Below are 6,982 nucleotides of genomic sequence, written 5' to 3' on the forward strand. Positions count from 1 at the left end.
ATTTTATGGCTGACATTTTGAAAATGTCCCACATGCAATCAAGTATATCTTTCTAAATGGCCAGGTAGATCCTAAACAAAGGCAGAAAACAAATCAAATTTAAAACATGAACATACTTTGAAAGAAAAACAAACCTTGAAGAGCAGGTGTAGAATTCTAACATTCCATGGGAAGGGACAGGCTCTCAGCTTGGCTGATACACAGGCAAGAGCCTTTTCAGGTATTGGTTAAGAAAACAAAAATAAGTGCAACACCTTGGGCTTTCTCCCCAGGCAGGTATACTTCCTGCTCTGCTCAGGGCTGGCTTCACTTCTTCCTTTGGCCACCTAGGGCTCTGAACTTCATTTCCATGTATATGGTTTCTACAACCACAGACATTTCTACTCACTTTTCAAACTTTTGATTTTGAAATAATTATAGATTTGCAGGAAATCTATCACGGGGATGTTCTATATACCCTGCGCCCAGTTTCCCCAGTGGTAACAACTTGCCTAACTATAGTACAATATCAAAGCCAGGAAATTGACACTGGTCATTGGTACAATTCACAGGGCTTATTCAGATTTCACCAGTTTTACAAGCATTGCATGTGTGCGCGTATGTGTGTCTGTATGTGTGTGTAGTTCCATGTAATTTTATCACATGTGCAGATTAGTATAACCACGACCACAGCTAAGCTACAGATCTGTTCCAGCACCATAAGGCCCTCTTTTGCTATCTCTTCACAGCCATGCCCACCACTTCCATCACCATCCCTAACCCCTAGCAACAGCTAATCTGTTCTCCATCTCTATAATTTCCCACAATTGTTTTTTAATAGCATTTTAATAGCCTTGAGGCAACCTCCAGATATGCTGAGCTTCCTGCCCGGACTGTCCGAGCTGTCTCTCAAGGTACCAATTACAGTTTTTGTTAGTGCTCTAGTTACAAAGTTACATAAATTTTTAGTGCTCTGATTATGATCCTAATATTCCTAAAAGCGTTATTCTGAATGTATAATTTTGCTGAATGTGTATTTTTTCTATGTCTATTCCATGTCACAGCAGAAATATCTGCCTTACAGCTCCGACATAATTGGTTTATTTTTTTTACCCACAGAAGAGTCCAAGGAAGATATTCTGTCTGGCAAGTATTTCTCCTCCAATTGGCAATGAAATCACCTGGACTCCTTTCATCTTGTGACTCAGCCACTTTGATGGTTAGTTTTATGTGTCAAGTGGACCAGGGCACTCAGTGTCCAGAGATTTGGTAAAATATTATTTCTGAGTGTGGCTGTCTGAGGTTTCTAGATGAGATTAACTTCTGAATCAGTAGAGTAAGCAAAGATCGCCCTCCTCCAGCCACCCCATTGTGGTCCTGCCTGATCCAATCCCTTGAAGGCCTGAATAAAACAAAAGGCCGAGTGAAAAAGAACTTCTTCTCTCGGCCCATCTGTCTTTGAGCCGAGATATAGGTCTTCTCCTGTCTTTGGACTCAGATTCGGACTAGAATTTATACCATTAGCTCTCCTGATTCTTTTTCAGGCCTTCAGACTCAGACTGGAACTAAACCATTGGCTTTCCTGGGTCTCCAGCTTGCCAGCTGCAGATCTCAGACTTTCAGCCTCCATAATTATGTGAGCCAATTCCTTATAGTCTCTCTCTCTCCCTGAGTAATACAGCCATCCTCTAGGGGCATGGCATAGTTGCAGCTGTATCGCTCTAGTGGATGGGTACAGAGGGAATGGAAGAGCACAGCTGCTTCTTTAAGCTTTGACTGGGAAATGGCACATGTAACTTTCATGCAGATGTTTTATTGTCTAGAACAAGTCACATGGCCACACATAACTGCAACAGGGGCTGAGAAATGTCGAGACCACAGGACCTCGCTCTTCTAACCTCTAAAAATAGAGGTTTCTTTAGGAGAGAAAAGGGGAAAATAAAAGGCTTTGGATTAGGCAAAAAGTAGTGTCTGAAATAAGGATGAGTGCAAATAAAAATCTCATTACAGAATTGTTTATAATAGTGAAAATATTTTAACAGCTCAAATAAGCCATAATAGGAGATTGGTTAAATACATTATGATGGATTCATACAACAGAATACAATGCAATTTAAAAAAAAAATGGTGTTTTAGAAGAATACGTGGTTTAGAATGATGTGGAAAATGTTTATAATGTATTGTTGAGTGTAAAATGCCAGTAAAAGCATATATACAATGTTCCTTTTTTAAAAAAAAAAAACTATAACAACAACACAAGACCCAATAAACGTGAACAGAAGACAGACTAGATGGATATACACCACAATTTTCACAGTAGTTTTCCCTCTGGGAAATTTTAGATGATTCTTTTCTTTTTTGTATGTGTAGTTTCTAAATTTTTAGAAATATAACAAAAATGTGTTAACACTTGAAATAGGAATAATAAAGATTTAAATATAAAGTGATGACTACGGATGACCATAAAACAAGGATAACAAGGGACAGGGTTGAAAGAAAGAACTAGTGACCTGCCTGCCTTTGAACCCTCACTCTGTAGATTACTGGTTGTGTGACCTTGGATGAGTTATTAACCTTTCTAAGTCTTGATTTCCTCATCCATTAGATGAGAACACAAGAAATGAAAATATCGACCTCGCTGACTTGTTACGAGACTTAAATAAAATCTGTTCTCATAGTTCAGTACTAGGCATACAGTAACTGCTCAAAGAGCTTAACCATTGTTATCACGATCATTATTAATAACAACAGTAGAGTAGGTTACGACAAAATAGGTAAAAACATGAGTTCATCCAGTGCGGATACAGTTTGCATACTGTAACTGCATATTAAGCTAGACATAAGCTAAAAAAATAATAGTATAGTGTCTTAGGGCGACTCAAGGCCATGGGGTAACATGGAAGTGTTTGAATGTTCTCCCCACTCTTGGGCCAAATACCAATTTTCATAAACATTTAAAAAAAATCTAAATTGTTTTTCTTTCACCTCAGTTTGGGCACTATTCCTGTTCATAAACTTTCAAACATGCTCTTTGTTACCAATACCATTTAGCCTAAACTCTAATCTCATGTTTAAAAAATCCCACAAATTACAATCTTGATTATTCATCTTAACAGATGATCATGCCATTAATCAATCATGATTAAAGATCGTTTCTAAAGAATCTGGCTTTTAAGAAACTCCTAAGCGATTGAGATGACCACATTTTATAGAACACGCCTCTCTCACCACCACCACGCACATATCTATCCCCGTTCCCAATGTTTCCTCCTGGGTCCCCTCAGACCCTCACTCACTCCTGCCTCCCCCATACTTCCCCCCAGCCAGGCCTTTCTTCTTCCCTCTCTCTGGGGAAAGCAGCAGTAAGACCGCCCTGTGCCAGCACTGATGATGGATAAATCTAGTTAATTCTGGGCGCTGTGTAGGAGGCCATTCAACGTCTCTAACTTAGATTTTATCAGTGATAAAGATGATATTTTGGCTTTTGCCTTATCCTTTGTCTTATTTCTTAAGTGGTTCAAAACCTGGATGAAAGCAGTTTCATTTACTGGGCCCTACTCAAAGTTCCCAGGAAACCGCCCCCATCCCCTAACAGAGTTTCTTGATAATACTTCAAAGGATAAAGGTTGTTTTTTGTCTTTGCTTTTACTAAAGCTATGATAGAAAGCAGGTAGGAAGGAAGTTATACTGATGCATCTAAAGAAGTAAAAAAAAAAATCTGGTTTGACCAGAATTCAAAAGACTAGGTGAGTGCTTAGTGCGGATACAGTTTGCATTTTTAGGATAGGACAGTGCTTCTCAAACTTAGTGCCAATGAATCACCTGGGGATGTTGTTGAAATTCATACTCAGATTCAGTGGGTCTGGGATGGAGCCCAAATTCCATATTTCAAATAAGCTCCAGGTCACAATACCTTTGGTCCACAGACAACGTTTTGAATAGCAGGGGTATAGGATATCGTGAATTGCAACCTTCTGCACTCAATAATTACTCGTCAACTTATTTCCTTTTGAAGCAAATTTACATTAATAATTATTTTACTTAATCTAGTATTTATGGTGTGCCTCCAGTTTCCCAAGTGCACATCCATCTGGACAGCGTATATATCTGCTCACCTGCACCCACCTTTCAATGGCTCTCCGTTATTGGCTAACTTTTGCTGCATTAACAAACCACCCCAAAATGCAGTGGCTTAAAAATGACAACCATTTATTTTGCTCACGGTTCTGTGGGTTATGATTTGGGTTGGGCCCAGCTGGGTCATTCTTTTGCTAATCTTGACTGGGCTCACTCTTGCATCTGTGGTCAGCTGCAGGGAGCTCGGTTGCTGTTCCCCTGACAGTGCTGACTGTTGACTGGGGACGGGGAAGAGCGCTGGACCACATGTTTCTCATCAACACTGAACTGGCTAGAGCAAGCTTGTTCCTATGGCAGCAGAAAGGCTCCAAGTGCAACATTAAGGTCTGCCTAAATGTGCAAGCCCTTTTCATGAGTCCACCTGAATCATGTTTGCTACCAGTCATCCCACTGGTCAAAGCAAGTTGCATGACCAAGTTCAGCATCATTGTGGAAAAGAATTACCTATGGCTATAGATACCAGGAGGGGGAAGCATTTGTGACTGCTTTCACAATCTGACTATTCAAGTTCAAACGGGCCTTTATAGCCTTCCACAGAGAGGCCGATCAGGCTTGTTTTTTTCTCCACATTATTGCTCGTTCACTTCCCTCCTCCTGGACCACTTTTCACATACCTTTGGACACTTTCCAATGTTACCTCCTACTGAAGCTTGATGTCTAAATTGGATGAGATTGTCAGACATGGCACATCTCGTTCAGTCACTGCGGTACAGGTTGCATCCTCGCTTACTAGATCAAATATTTCTAAAGAGTTTAGTTTGTGCCTTGCTCATTTTTGCATTCTTGTAGCATCCAGCACATAATATCAATTGCTACTATTTATTGAGTGCCACTATTTATTAAATGCAGTTACTTTATATATCTTTTATCTCATACAAAGTAGGAATTCTTATTTGCTCCTCCTTTTTTTTTTTAATGTAGATTAAGAAAGTGAAACACAGAGAAATGAAGTAACTTGTCCAAGATCACAGATTCAAAAAGGCGCAGTCAGGATTTAAACTCATTTCTTGAACTCAGAGCTTGGCCTTTTCAACTACTTTCCTCACGGAATAAAAATAATTTTTATTTTTGAATAAGCCACATGCAGATAATTAAGAACTGACCAAGGAGTGTATATTTGTCTGATTATTGGGAATGCAAGTCAGGCTTTGGGGGCAAAATAAGGGCTCAGGGTCAATGGGCTTCTCATAGAGATGAGCTCAGATTTGACTCAGGTCTGTAGGTTGACAAATTGTTCTCAGTTCTCTATAGTACAGTTTCCAGGTTCTGCAGAACTGAATTGTAGATGAAATTATTTCAGACTCACAAAAGACTGAAAAAAAATCTAGAATGCTTACTTATTAGCATCTAGGGATATAAAGAAGGGACAACCACATCAACACAGGTGTCAGGTGGTCCGTAAACTTTTATCAAAAGAGAAACTGAGTTAAGATGAGAAGATTGCAGAGGGTTTACCTTCTGCCTCCTTCCAAAAAGGACTTTTGTCCATTGCAATGGGAGCGATTATTTTTAAGTAATACACTCACCAATGAGGCATGGTGAGTCATTCCTGATCAAAATGCTGAATGTGCGAATGTGCCAACATGACGGGAAGACTCACATCGAGTCATCGATGCTTCATCTCTCCTGGGCAATACTGGGGAAATTTTCTTCTCTCGACGTCTCCATTTTCGATATTCTATAAGGACACCAATATTGACTGGGCTTCACTCTCTTGGTTTGGAATTGTAAAGTCTACTCTGTTCTGACTTTGATTATTCCCTTCCCAGCATTACAGCTGCAGTTTGGGCAGCTGTCACCAGGGGATGACAACGCCTTAGGCTTAGTTATACAGGGAGATAGTGATTGGTCTATCTCAGCGTAGGTGTGAATAACTCAGGAAAAATAATGTTAATAGGGGAAGCGAATGACGTCTTAACTTCTTTTTTCACTTGTAAAAATGTGGTATGCAAATTGAGATTGTGAAGGAAAGAAATACAAACGCCTTCTGTGGTAGGCAGGCTTGAGTGTAGGAAGCAGACATGACTAAATATTTGAACTATGAAGGGATGTAATATAGGGAATGAGACGTTTACAAAATCATTAGGAGGTCTTGGGGTGTGGGCTCTTGACTGGGCTTCTAGAAGTGACTCCAGAATACTGCAGAACTGACCCACCAGGGGTGCCATCACCTCTGAGGCCACTGCCAGGGCTGTGAAAGCAGTCACAAATGCTTCCCCCTCCTGGAATTGATGCCAGAGAAACCCACTGCTGAGGCTGTGTTCCTGGTATCACCTGGACAACCAGGAGGCTGGAAAATGGACTTTGAGAGGCCAAAAAAGACCCCATGTCTCTACTTTGTAGCTGGCCAATGACGACGCATAGTCTAAGGAAGGAGGAAATGCTCTCCACCTTCCAGTGCTCATGCAAGTACATCTAACTGGCCATCTTAATTTGCTTCTAGGATTAAGAATTGTAGTTGAGAGGGAGTCTGCAAAATGCAGTTTGTAGTTGTCCGGCCTCTGGTAAGGCCCAGAAAAGGAGGCTGAACGAGCCAGTCCATACTCTCCACACCCGGGGTCTAGTGGTTTACTCAGCACCATGGCTACAACTGACTGCAGCAGCAGAGATCATGGACTCACATTTGCTGAGCGCTCCCTCTGTGCCACACGCTAGGCTGAGCCCTTTCACCCACCATTGCCTTCTCCTCACTATTATTATACCCCTTTCACAGAGGAAGGAGCAAGCTGGGGCCTGGAGAGATTAGATAATTTGCACAAACTTAATGCTGGAAGAAGGAGAGGAGCCAGGCTTCAAACTCCACCTGCCTGATTCCCGCCACCACTTGCCCACTTCCCCTTTGCACCACTCCACACCTGCCAGCCCT

General features: G+C 41.1%; 1 long non-coding RNA gene across 5 annotated transcripts in view; it reads right to left on the reverse strand.

Moving 5' to 3' along the window:
• LOC107196199 overlaps positions 1–6,982 on the reverse strand; it is a 32,122-nt gene that overhangs the window by 16,745 nt on the left and 8,395 nt on the right. The window contains exon 4 of one of the 5 annotated variants that reach the window (XR_003048471.1): positions 1–71. The exons of 3 other annotated variants lie outside the window; for them this stretch is intronic. This is a non-coding gene — a long non-coding RNA (uncharacterized LOC107196199). Of the gene's footprint in view, positions 72–3,655; positions 5,795–6,982 lie in introns of those variants that run through there. One more of the 5 variants, XR_003048470.1, reaches the window with a different exon arrangement.

Source organism: Pteropus alecto, unplaced genomic scaffold, assembly GCF_000325575.1.
Source record: "Pteropus alecto unplaced genomic scaffold, ASM32557v1 scaffold5, whole genome shotgun sequence".
NCBI classification, from domain to species: domain Eukaryota; kingdom Metazoa; phylum Chordata; class Mammalia; order Chiroptera; family Pteropodidae; genus Pteropus; species Pteropus alecto.